This window comes from Moschus berezovskii, chromosome 22, assembly GCF_049115385.1.
Source record: "Moschus berezovskii isolate FMDL1 chromosome 22, NW_MosBer_1.0, whole genome shotgun sequence".
NCBI lineage: Eukaryota > Metazoa > Chordata > Mammalia > Artiodactyla > Moschidae > Moschus > Moschus berezovskii.
The window spans coordinates 32788315-32802709 of NC_142481.1; positions in this window are offsets into that span (position 1 = coordinate 32788315).

Sequence of the window (14395 nt, forward strand, 5' to 3'; positions counted from 1 at the left end):
GAAAGAAGTGACAGGTTCTGGTAGTTATATGTTGGCCTTAAAAAGAAACCAGTTAGAAAAGAGAAATAAGCAAATGCCTCCTCCCGGAATAATTCCTGTAAATATAGAAATGAAACAGAAAAAAAAAACAACTTAATAAAAGCACTCATCTTTCTAGAGTAGTGAATATAGAAAGAGAAGGAAAACTGATTTTACAGGTGTACTATAGAGAGGACTTGACTATATAGTGGGAGGCTGTGTAGACTCCCTTTATAATCCTCATATCTAAGTTTGATGAACTAGGAAAGATATGAGTTAGAGTCTGAATATGTGTATTTAGCTAATCTCCAACACATAAACTTTGAGCAGTGTGTTTTAGCTCTCTGCCTTAGTTTGATATTAAGTAAAATAGATTCTTAAAAGTTTGGCACGTGATTAATGCCCAAACTGTGTTCCACAGAGCCTAGTCTTTCTTTACTAGAAGAATCTCAGACTTATTTGAAGGTGGCAGAAGCAAGACCAAGTAATTGAGACCCCGGGATTCCATCTTTTCCCACTTAAAGTAATTCCATTTTGACTGCATTATTGCTGAGATCACAGAAAAGATTCAAGAGCAACAACAAAATCTTATGAGGTAACAGTTTTTTCTCCTAAAAATATTTGAAAATCAATGAAATAGTGCGTTAGAAAACTGCTCTATAATCTCTGTATCATTATAGAAATGTGATTTATAAACCTCTGCATTTGAGGATAGGGTGTCATTCATACACATAAAAAGCAACCCATTGTTCAAAATTAACGACAATTTTTTAAGTGCAGTAATACTGCAGAGTTATTTGGAATTTCTGCCTCCTAGCATTTCCCATTCAATCATAAATATCTCCTTTAAAATAGGCTCTCTAATGCTCATGTATAACTACAAGGGTTTTAAATGTTAATATAGCAAATGTAAAATGGAAACAGAGGGCTTTCAATGTCATATTTTTTTTTATCAAAGCAAGTAATTTTAGCCTGTGAAAGTATATTTTAAAAATTACCTAGAGAATATTGGCACACCAAATGTTAAAGTTGGTGTTATATTTAGAAATTATCTGGTCTTTTCTTTAAAATTTTATGATAAACACAAAGAAATACCCAGAATGGGAAATTTCATCTGTTTATTTTCTACTCATTCAACAAAGATTTATTCACCACTTATAATATCTTGCCCACAATACTGTGCACAGAAATAAGATGACTGCCAAATAGTCCCACCTTGAGAGCCCAGTCTACAGAGAAGACATAAACAGAAAACCAGGGCTTCCCAGGTGGCTCAGTGGTAAAGAATTCACCTGCCAATGCAAGAGGCAAGGGCTCTGTCTCTGAATTGGGAAGATCCCCTGGAGGAGGAAATGGCAACCCACTCCAGTATTCTTTCCTGGGAAATCCTATGGACCGTAGCCCACCAGGCTACTCTGTCCATGGGATTTTGCTCCTCTGTCACAAAAGAGTCAGACACTACTTAGTGATTTAACAACAACAATGTTTTATAAGGTTTTTGAGGAGTAATAAAACAGATTTGTGTTTCTGAGGCATCGTAAGGGAAGAACAAGTGTGGAGTAGTCCTGGATGAAATTGTAAATTGTCTGGGTAACCAGTGAGCACATAATGAAATTGAAGCTCCCTAACACTCATGTGCGGAGAAGGCAATGGCAAGCCACTCCAGTACTATTGCCTAGAAAATCCCATGGATGGAGGAGCCTGGTAGGCTGCAGTCCGTGGGGTCGCTGGGGGTTGGACACGACTGAGCGACTTTACTTTCACTTTTCCCTTTCACACATTGGAGAAGGAAATGGCAACCCACTCCAGTGTTCTTGCCTGGAGAATCCCAGGGACGGGGGAGCCTGGTGGGCTTCCGTCTATGGGGTCACACAGAGTTGGACACGACTGAAGTGACTCAGTAGCAGCAGCAGCAACACTCATGTGGGGAATGCTGCTGCTGCTAAGTCACTTCAGTTGTGTCCAACTCTGTGCAACCCCATAGATGGCAGCCTGCCAGGCTTCCCCGTCCCTGGGATCCTCCAGGCAAGAACACTGGAGTGGCTTGCCATTTCCTTCTCCAGTGCATGAAAGTGAAAAGTGAAAGTGAAGTCGCTCAGTCGTGTCCGACTCTTAGCGACCCCATGAACTGTAGCCTACCAGGCTCCTCCATCCATGGGATTTTCCAGGCAAGAGTAGTGGAGTGGGGTGCCATTGCCTTCTCCCATGTGGGGAATGACAGTTGGGAAAATTGAAGGCTCCCTTGTATAGTTTCAGGGATAATTTTTTCCTAGACTAGATTCTTAGAATACCTTTCCCCATGTTTAAAGGTTCCCAGGATTCCAGCTCTTACCTGTCCTCCCTAGAGCCCCTTCAACACCTACTCTGACTGTGGAGTGAGAGTAAATTTGCATAATGTTGACCTTCTCCAATGGAGAAGGAAATGGCAACCCACTCTAGTACTCTTGCCTGGAGAATCCCACAGTCGGAGGAGCCTGGTAGGCAATAGTCCATGGGGTCGCAAAGAGTCAGACACGACTGAGTGACTTCACTTCACTTGACCTTCTCCAAAGAAAATCTTCATGCTCCTTTGTTTAAATACATTTTTGTTTGTTTTAGAATATATAAACTATATAAACCAATACTTTGTTTTTGGATTCACTTAGATTGTTCCACAAAGCCTGGCATATTTCTAATTTACAATTATTAGGCCTAAGAGAAAGTTCATAAAATGCATCTTGATTTTCAACCTTTTTCAGGTCTTGTAAGATTCTTCCATTATCCTTAGCAGACATCTTTAGGTAGGATCACCTGTGCATTTGAATGTCAAAAAACTTCAGATGGGTTATGCAGTTGAAGCTCATGGTATCACCAGAATGAGGGTATTCAGCTAATCCTTAATATAATTTATATTTGACAGGATCTAGAGTTATATCATTTTCACTTCAGTGTCCTCTTGTGATTCAGGCAACAAAGCTGCTCTTAAAAGTTTTTCCAGTGATGAGATATGTTTCTATAAGACTCTATAGGATCATACAGTATCAAAGAAATATTTTTAGCTGATTATCAAGGGTATTTGGAGTACATGGGAAAAAAACTCACTCAAGTTTGCTTAAGCACAAACTACTTACGATTTGTACCCTTTTAATTATGAAATACACTGCATCCCTTGTACCTATAGTCCAGCTTAAAATGACCATTTCACTCTCAATAGTATCTTCCTTTGTATGATAAATTAGGGGTCACCCTGTCAATGAGGATGAGATGGGAGATTTACTATTAGGATATGGGAGGAATTTAATAAGACTATGGGATATTAAGGTAGCAGTCTCTCTCTTTCTCATATTTACCCTATCCATTCATTCATCTTCTATTTATAGCTCTCTTTCTCTCATCTTCTTTGCATATAGGTAGAGAACTTTTCCAAGGAAAAGCAGAGGGTCAGTGAACCTGATTGTTATTTCATTGCACAAAAACTTTTGGAGACTTTATCATGCCAAACATTTTACAAGACAGAAAATAATAACATAAAATAACACATATTTTACCTGAATGATTCTGAAATTTTGATGGAGGAGTCAGATACACAGACAATTGACTATAAAGCAGAATGCCAATTTTCTCAATAAACACCAGTACAAAGTGACAAGGAAGAGGGAAGAGAGGGATTCAAATCAAACTGCAGGAGATAAGGGATCTGAAATTTTATTTGAGCATCTACTAGGCATAGTCTCAATTAGGAGCATTCTAGGAACACTTCAAAAAGACAGATATTGGTGGTATTGGGTAAAGTACAATTTGGAAGACTTGGTTATAATATGAATATATTATATAATATATGAATATAATATGTGTTTGTGTGCTTAGTCAAAAGGTATATAGCAGCGGTTGAGTTTCCAGTCACTTGTAGTGTTCATAAAGTAGCCAGGAACTCCACTTCTTTGGAAAATATATTTGATTATATGCAAATAAAATCTACAATGAGATATCACTCAGCCTCACCCACACAATGAATAAAATTAAAAAGACTGCCCATAGCAAGTGTTGGTAAGTATATGGGAACACTAATATATTCATACATGAGTTTTGGAATGAAAATTGGTAGTATAATTAATTTGGTGTATACTAGAATCAAGATTGCTGGGAGAAATATCAATAACCTCAGATATGCAGATGACACCACCCTTATGGCAGGAAGTGAAGAGGAACTCAAAAGCCTCTTGATGAAAGTGAAAGAGAAGAGTGAAAAGGTTGGCTTGAAGCTCAACATTCAGAAAACAAAGATCATGGCATCTGGTCCCACCAATTCATGGGAAATAGATGGGGAAACAGTGTCAGACTTTATTTTTTTGGGCTCCAAAATCACTGCGGATCCTGATTGCAACCATGAAATTAAAAGACGCTTGCTCCTTGAAAGGAAAGTTATGACCAACCTAGATAGCATATTAAAAAGCAGAGACATTACTTTGCCAACCAAGGTCCGTCTAGTCAAGGCTATGGTTTTTCTAGTGGTCATGTATGGATGTGAGAGTTGGACTGTGAGGAAAGCTGATCGCCGAAGAATCAATGCTTTTGAACTGTGGTGTTGGAGAAGACTCTTGAGAGTCCCTTGGACTGCAAGGAGATCCAACCAGTCCATTCTAAAGGAGATCAATCCTGTGTGTTCACTGGAAGGACTGATGCTAAAGCTGAAACTCCAATACTTTGGCCACCTCATTTGAACAGTTGACTCACTGGAAAAGACTCTGATGCTGGGAGTGATTGGGATGGGAGGAGATGGGGATGACAATAAGATGGCTGGATGGCATCACTGACTCGATGGAGGTGGGTTTGAGTGAACTCCAGGAGTTGGTGATGGACAGGGAGGCCTGGCATGCTGTGATTCATGGGGTCGCAAAGAGTTGGACACGACTGAGCGACTGAACTGAACTGATACTCCCACATATACATAAATATAAAAACTGACCCAATAATTTCATACTGTGTATAAACCCAACAAAAATTAATGTTTGCAATCACTTTTTCTACATGTAAAAAACTATTTTAATGATGCATACACAATATCCCCAAAATTGAAAAACTGTGGAATAAATAATCACATATTTATAACAAAAAACCTTCACAGTGATGAAAAAAGATGGACTACTGCTACATGTGATATCATGGCTGAATAGCTCAAACAATATTGAAGGGAAGAAGCTAAACAAACAGTTTCAATGACATGAATTCAAACTCATCTGTGTTCAGAATTATCCTTGGTGACAGTGATAATATTTTAGGGGGGACAACTGACTGAGCTGAGAAAGTGGACACCTATCAGAGTGACAGAAATAATTTGTACCTCACTCTGGGTAACGGTTACGTGAATGTAAACATTCCTTAAGCTGTACACTGTGCAATTTACTATGTGTACACACACACACACACATATATAGCACCTTAATTAAAAAAAAAAGAATAGTCCACTGCATTGTTAGAGGGATTGATTAATTTGTTCATCTAAGCACTCAGAAATACCAAAAACAATGTTAATTCCAAGGCATATAAGCAAAGGAGATAATTGACATTTTCATAGGGAAATTAATGGAGGTTGGAAGATGCTATGCTGCTGCTGCTGCTAAGTCACTTCAGTCGTGTCCGACTCTGTGTGACCCCATAGACGGAAGCCCACCAAGCTCCCCCTTCCCTGGGATTCTCCAGGCAACAACACTGGAGTGGGTTGCGATTTCCTTCTCCAATGTGTGAAAGTGAAAAGTGAAAGTGAAGTCGCTCAGTCGTGTCCCACCCTTAGCGACCCCACGGACTACAGCCACACAGGCTCCTCCATCCATGGGATTTTCTAGGCAATAGTACTACTTCAGGTCAATTCAAGGCTGAAATGCTGTGTTTCTACATGAAATACTGAATCCACTTGCATTTTCCATTCAAAATACAGATATACACTTACTGAACACCTCTTGAGTGCCAGGCACCATAGCAGGGGCTGAGAATGCAGAGGAGGGATGGAATGACCTGTTCTTTAAGGAATTCCTAATTCATTTACACCTGATGCTCCTGTCAAAACATCCGCTCTGCATCCCCAATGATTAAGGAATTATGGTCACCAGTCTTATCTGCCATGTTTAAATAGCTGTAGAGACAAAGATATATTTCAGAATCAATATTAATTTTCAATTTTTTAATTATCTTATCAACATCCCTTTTATTTTTCCTGACTATTTATGTCACCATCATTGAATGTTTAGGGTAACACACACCTTCAAAGTAGGTAGGTTCATATAACTAAAACTAGCTTGATGAACAAATCCAGAAGAATACTACTAAACCTTAATAAAGCATGTCATTTTTATGAATTACAAAATCATTTAAAATGTTTGATAACATATATAAATGAGTGGAACTAAATTTATAATTGAAATCCAAGAAATACTTTAGTAAAATTGATAGTTCTACATTTTTCTCTAAAGTATGCATCTTAAGTTTGCATTTACAGTGATTAGTCTCCCTGTCTCTGAGAAGAAAGCTTTCCAAATAATAGTAACATGACTTTAAAAGATCTAGGTAATAGGAAAGAAACTCTATAAATTTCTCCTCACGCACTTCCTGACGAACACCAGAAGACCCTCTAAGCTGTCAAGAATTGCCAAATGATAAAAGGGAAAATGATGAAAAGAAATGAAAACTTGGAGCTGACCACCTAAAAGCCAAATTTCTCCTGGGATCTAGATACAAAAGAGAGGTTTCAATACTTCCCAAAGAACACCAGATCACATTAACTTATTCAAACATGAGGTCAGATCTCACTGTTTAGATTTAAAGCTGTCCTGTACATGCCTTGATAAAGGGGGAAAAAAGTGACAAATCACACCTTTGAATAAATTCATTTTAATCCCTTTCTTCCTTTTGATGTAATAAAAATAGTCTTGTCATGTAGCTACGATTGCATTTAATGGTTGTCATTTACAGAAATGGAAAAATGATATCTGAGTATAATGCCTTCAAATATGGCTAATAGCATTTTTACATATGGAGAAAAATACTTTTATTTTACATGAATAAGACCATTGCTTCATGATGATGATTATTGAAAATTCGGCAGCTTCTCTTATTATAGAATAATGATAAGAAGAGCTCCATCTCTTCTCTGTCATTTATGTTAAGAAATGGTAATCCAAGCAAATCTATATTTCTAATGTTTGTTGTAACCCTATTAGTTCTCAGATAAATTATTAGAAAATTCTTAGCTAATTATTATCACTTTACCTGATTTTAATCTCATATTTTAAATAATAAAGATGTCTCAATCTGTTATATTTTAAGATGACCTAGTAATGCTGTTTTTTTCCTCCATTAAGCATTTCCTAAGCACATAACTTGTCACTTCTGTGCTAATTTGCTGTAGCACTCGTTGATAAGTGGACATTAATTAATGCTAAATTACAATGGAATTTTTATGGAATTACAGGTGACATCCGCATCAGCACCAAACGAGTTCATCATGATTAAACTTATTACCATTTCTAATTAACCTTGAGAGCCCCTGGATGTTAACTGCACACAAGGCAAGTGTATATGCAGCCTGCAGCTCCCATTGAAAACAAACTTTACATGTTCCATAACCTTTAAAATAAACCAAGAATAGCATAGGACACATTTGTACTCATTGCAAAGGATCATAAAATAAAATACCAGTAATAATCTGAAGACTTTGAGCAACTAATTTTTTGCCCTCAAAACAGAAGTCAGAAAAGTGTCTTCCACAAATTGAATTTGTTTGAATGTCATAGGCAGTCATATGGAGAAGGTTTTCTTCATTCCCTATAATCACGTTAAGACCCGTTCATTACCTACCCCTTCCCTCACTGCCAACAGCAAAACTTTCTCTGATGAATGTTGCTAGACTGTAAGCCTTAGCTCTAAAATCTCTCTATAAACCCCCATGTGATCAAGGGACCAAAGGCATGGAGCAGAAATGATCTGATGTGCGTATCTGTTTCAAATTGAGCTACCAGAGTGAAGTCCAGTATGTAGCAGGAAGTGAAAGAGAGCAATTACCAACAGCGCCTCATCCTGGAAGCACATTTTTCTAATCATGAACTGTGATTAGGACACCACATCTTACCTGCTGCAAGGAATATAACTGATTTACAGCCCCAGAGGCTCTCCCACTGGATCTGCTTCTACGTTTGCTCCAAAACCAGCCAATGACTGTGTGAAAGTGATACCAGGGCAGAATCATCCCAGGAAAATATGGGACTCCTCCAGAGAGCACCTTCTACCTAAAGACTCCCAGTGTTTTAGCCAAAATTGATGAAATTGCACTGCAGTTCAAACAATTTCTACACCAGCCTCCTTCTTCTTCTTTTTTACAGGGATCAAAGCTTCATCCTATATCCAACAAAGATGGACTGTATAGCACAGGAAACTCTGCTCAATGTTACATGTTAGCTTGTATGGGAAGGGAATTTGGGGGAGAATGGATACATGTATTAGGTTGGTGCCAAGTTTTGCCTTGTTGACCTTTGCTGTCTAGTATTGGAATACATTCTTAAATGTGGTTATGTTATACATCATTTTAACATACATTTCTCACTGTTTTTGCTAATGATTTATTACTTTATATTTAATATTTATTTTAGATTATGGAAATGATGTTAGACCAAAAGAGAATTTGAGTGATTTTCTTGTGTTCAAAATGGCTTGTAAGGCAGCGGAGACAACTCATAACATCAACAACACATTTGGCCCAGGAACTGCTAATAAATGTACAGTGCAGTGGTGGTTTCAAGAAGTTTTACAAAGGAGTCAAGAGCCTTGAAGATGAGGAACACAGTGACCAGCCACTGGAAGTTGATAACAGCTGACTTAGAGCAATCATGGAAGCCGATCCTCTTACAACTACACAAGAAGTTGCCAATAACTCAGTGATGATTATTCTATAAATATTAGACACTTGAAGCAATTTGGAAAGGTGAAAAAGCTCGATAAGTGGGTGCCTCATGAGCTGACCACAAATCAAACAAATTGTAGTTTTAAAAAAGTGTCATCTTCTCTTATTCTGTGCAACATCAATGAACCATCTCTCAACCAAATTGTGATGTATGATGAAAAGTGGATTTTATACGACAACCAGCAACAGCCAGCTCAGTGGTTGAACCGAGAAGAAGCTCCAGAGCACTTTCCAAAACCAAGTGTGTTAGTTGCTCAATCGTGTCCAACTCTTTGCAGCTCCGTGGATTTTAGCCCACCAGGCTCCTTTGTCCATGGAATTCTTCAGGCAAGAATACTGGAGTGAGTTGCCAAAAAATGGTCATGGTCACTGTTTTGTGATCTGCTGCCCATCTGATCCACTACATCTTTCTAAATCCTGGTGAATCCATTACATCTGAGAAATATGCTCACCAAATTGATGAGATGCACCAATAACTGCTGTACTGCAGCTGGCATTGGTCAACAGAAAGGACCCACTTTTTCTCCACAACATCCGACAGTACGCCGCACAACCAATGCTTGAATGAATTGGGCTACGAAGTTTTACCTCATTTGCCATATTCATCTGACCTCTCGTCAACTGACCACCACTTCTTCAAGCATTTCAACAACTTTTTGCAGGGAAAATGCTTCCATAGCTAGCAGAAAGCAGAAAATGCTTTCCAAGAGTTCATTGAATCCTAAAGCTCGGATTTTAATGCTACAGGAATAAACAAACTTATTTCTCATTGGCAAAAATGTGTTGATCGTAACGGTTCCTATTTTGATTAATAAAGATGTGTTTGGGCCTAGTTATAATGATTTAAAATTCACAGCCTGAAACCACAGTTATGTTTGCACCAGCTTAATATATACACATGTCCTTCTTGCTGTCCACCTGAAACTATCACAATATTGTTGATCAGCTCCATTATAAAATTAAAAAGTTTTCAAAAAAACCTTTATGCCAATCCAGAGTCTCTCTCTCTCTGCTTTTTTCCACATATCAGTTCTCATCTTGGCAACTGTTGCTTGAAAGTTCCAGGCTAACCCACTTAATCACTGGTAAACAGGACTCATAAAACATCTAAGTTCTGATAAGTGAATGTTACAACATTTGTTTCCAGAGTGAGTAGCTAGAGGAAAAGAAGGTAAAATTTCCTCAAAATGTTCTTAATGGTTTCACAGAAAATATAACCAAAAAAGTAATAATTTGATAGTGCCAGTAACTATTACAACAGCTCTACACTATATTGCTCAGCATAACACAGGACTTGTCCATAATCAAAACCCAGTTCTTGAAAATTGTCAACCCAGTTTAGGAACAAATATTTTACTTTCTTCACTTTATTAGAGTTCTATATCCATATGCCAATCAAAAAAAAAGCAGCATGTTTTACACATTTCCCTTTTGTAGCCAATATTATTAAAACTCAGTGGCTCCATAAGTTGAGTGATACCTATATTAGAAGAATGGACATTTTTATTAAAAATAAAGACACTTAACTCATATGGTATTGAATAAAAATAATTTTATTGCTATAATATACATTTGCATATTACAGCTTTCAACAACTGACAGGCAAGAAGGAATTCTACCTACCAAGATAATTTTCTTGGGTGAAATTTCCTTGAGGGATATGTTAAAATATTGAATTCAGGTGACTCTAACCTCCATGATTTTTGTTTTTGTTTTTTTGCAAATCCTTCGTATCAAACCTCTTATTTTTTATAAACCCCAATGCACTGGATGTTGAAACCATTCCCTGTCTCATGAAGGAAGCTTCACCAGTAAGATCCAACTTTGAGATGTTTGGTTTCAGACATACTATTTTATAATGCACTCACACCTGTCACATGGTACACATAATCAGCTGGTACACAGATTATTGGCGTTTTCTGACTTATCACCCTATTTATTAAAGATTTTATTTAGTTAATGCTAGCTGCTCTGCTCCCCTGAAATAGTATTTATGCATAATATGTCCTATCATACTAGTTAGCAAAGAACAAAACGGAATGTTCCAAGTCTAATATAAAAGAGAAACAGAAAAAAAAAAGTTCCTATAAAATAATTTTTAACATGGAGATGACTGAGCATAACTAAAACAGGATAAAGTAACTGTTTACTTCTAAGACAAAAAATATTATCAAAAAATTCAGACTGCTACAGTGGGTTGTGATATAAAACAGGGCAAGCATTATTACCATTAAAAAATAAAAGTTTTTCTGAAATGGAGAGTGACTCTTGCTAAACTTCAAAACCAATCAAAGTAAATATTTCCTCACTTTATCAATTAGTCTTTCTCCAGAATTTAGGGCATATTAAACTATTTTACATTATAGATTTGAGTGATTATAAATTATATACAGTTTTATACATATACACATATATACAAAAATAATGTTCCCTATCCAAATGAATAGTCAAAAAGGTACTCACAAGTTCTGTTGAATATGGGAAGCATTTTTAGGGGGGATGGGGGCTGCCCCACAGTTTAAATGAGGGTGAAAGTGAAAGTCATTCTTTGCAACCCCATGGACTGTATAGTTCTTGGAATTCTCCAGGCCAGAATACTGGAGTGGGTAGCCTTTCCCTTCTCCAGGGGATCTTCCCAACCCAGGGATTGAACCCAGGTCTCCCGCATTGCAGGCAGATTCTTTACCAGCTGGGCCACATGGGAAGCCCAAGAATACGGGGGTGGGTAGCCTATCCCTTCTCTATCTCAACTGAGCTATCAGGGAAGCCCTTAAATGAGGGTGGAGGGTGAAAATCAGTGTGCAATGAAAAAAGTCTTTATATATTTCTGAACATCATTCCAGAATGTGGCCTTTTCTTGTGCAGAATGTTTATCCTAGTTTATATTTTGCCCCAGTTTTTGAAATTTGAGTCAAATCCTTGTCTTTACTTGAGAAAGCACAAGGCCAACTAAGTGGGAAACCTATTTTGGATAGGTAGATTACTTACTTTTGGTTTATTATGTATCAGTTTAAAATAATATAAAATTATTATGAGTCAAAAGGAAACCAAAACAGAATTATTCAGACCTTGTACATTTCTAGCTAGCCAAGTGTTGCATAGACACATTTTATCAACTCAGCTTATATTAAAATATCTTCCCCTTTCTTTTTTTGCTTCCTGGAGTCTAGAGACATCCCATCTGGTTTTCTGTGTTAATCTTACTCTGGCAGAACCTTCACATAGGTATTGCAACATACCTCCAGTATGCTTTCACAAAGGTGTACCTATTGCAAAAAAAAAAAAAACTATAAAGGAAGACTTCATCTAAAACACTGCCTGTAGAGCATGACCAATGGTTCCTTTTTCTTAGATAGTTGTCTATCCTCTCATAATTGTTTATGTGCAGACAGTTTTATGTCAATCCTCTGATTGGATTATGTCAATTCACCATACAGGTCAGGAGAGCACAAGAAACCTCCTGCCACAATCTTATAATAGAGTCTGTACCTCTTCACAGACTACTGAAATAGGATAAAAGGATTTGCTTTTCATCATAGGAAAAATTAAATTTTAATTGCCTGTTAAAACACAAATGTCAAAAGCAAATCTTAAAGGCAAGGTTGCAGTCCTCTCATATATCATGCTTTAGACCTATTTGCATGCAAATTAATTCCTTTCTTAATTTTAAGTGTGCCTTTTCACAAATAATATTAACTATTTATTTCAAAACATTATATGATGATACAATCTTACTCTGTGTGTGTGTGTGCAGCAAAAACAATCAACATTTTTTTAAAATATAAAACTTCTTTCATATATGTATTGAGCAACAGCAGATAATTATCTCAGGTGAATGTGATTCTTTTAAGCTGAAGAGTAAAATCATACGCTATGGGTAGTCAATCTCAAAGTTATTTCAGCCTTGAGTTATTGCCCTGCCCAAACATTATTATGTTTCTGATATACCTTATCTCCCTTGCTATTCCTATTAAAGTATTATTATTTTGGAAATGACAAGGTGATTTTATAGGCAAATGTTGTGCTCTGCTAGGTTTTTCTCTTTTTTCTTTTTTTTTTAATTTATTTATTTTAATTGGAGGCTAATTACTTTGCATTATTGTATTGGTTTTGACATACATTGGGAAACACATACATGAGAGTGAAGAATAAGGGATGTATTCTTAAGACCTTAGCAATGCTGATGTGAACATAATTATTTAGTTTCATTTAATTATCATTCAAATATGGCATGTAATTGTGAAACTTATGGAACTATGAAAGTGGAAATTTATAATGATGCAGGCTTAATTTCATTAATTTAATGCATAAAGCACATATTACACAGAGACAGACGTCAAATTAAAAACTCTCAGACTCTAATTAGCTTTAGAAATCTCTTATGTCTAATTGATATGGCTGTCATAATTAATTTAAATAGTGATTTCAACCTGGCTACGATGCAGACAAATCATTCATTAATAATCTTTAAGGGAAAAAATATAAGATACAGACATTTCTATATATATGTCTGGATAGAGAGAGATGTAAATAGATATAGATATCCTTCTATTCGGTATTGCCAATGAATTACCTTAGAAAGATAGCTTGAAAAGCTTGATTATATGAGTAAATTATCTTTGTCATATTAAAAAGTCCTATGATTAACCCAACTTTTTAAAATTCATAGAATATTCAGAACATTTATTTTAATCACTAATACTGAATCATTTCTACCAAAATTATGCAAGTGAAATATTTGACTGATTGAAGAAGTTTTCATAGAATTCTTGCTTTAAGAGATATTTTAACAGATAGGATAGATGATTGATGATACTAGGTAGAGAGATATTCAGTTCAGTTCAGTTGCCCAGTAGTGTCCGACTCTTTGTGACCCCATGGACTGCAGCATGTCAGGCCTCCCTGTCAATCACTAACTCCTAGAGTTTACTCAAATTCATGTCCATTGTTGTCCTAGCAAACATGTTTTCTGCTGTACCTTACTAACTCTACAGTGTGCTTGTGTGAATGAACGACATGCCCCCCACGAAGCAAGTGAGGAGCCCAGCTCTGTGGTTCCACGGTGACTTCATACTGCTTGTGGCAGAAACTCTGTCGGGGGTTTATACAGACGTGCCAATGGACTTCCCTGGTGGCTCAGATGGTAAAGAATCTGCCTATAATGTGGGAGACCTGGGTTCAATCCCTGGGTTGGGAACCCCTGGGTTCCTTCCTAACGAAGGAAATGGCAACCTACTCTAGTATTCTTGCCTGGAATAATCCCATGGATGGAGGAGCCCGGTAGGCTACAGTCCATGGGGTCACAAAGAGTTGGACACTATGGAGTGACTTTACTTTCTTTCACTTTCTTTCATGTCCACTGAGTCGGTGATGCCATCCAACCATCTCATCCTCTGTTGTCCCCTTCTCCTCCCACCTTCAATCCTTCCCTGCATCATGGTTTTTCAA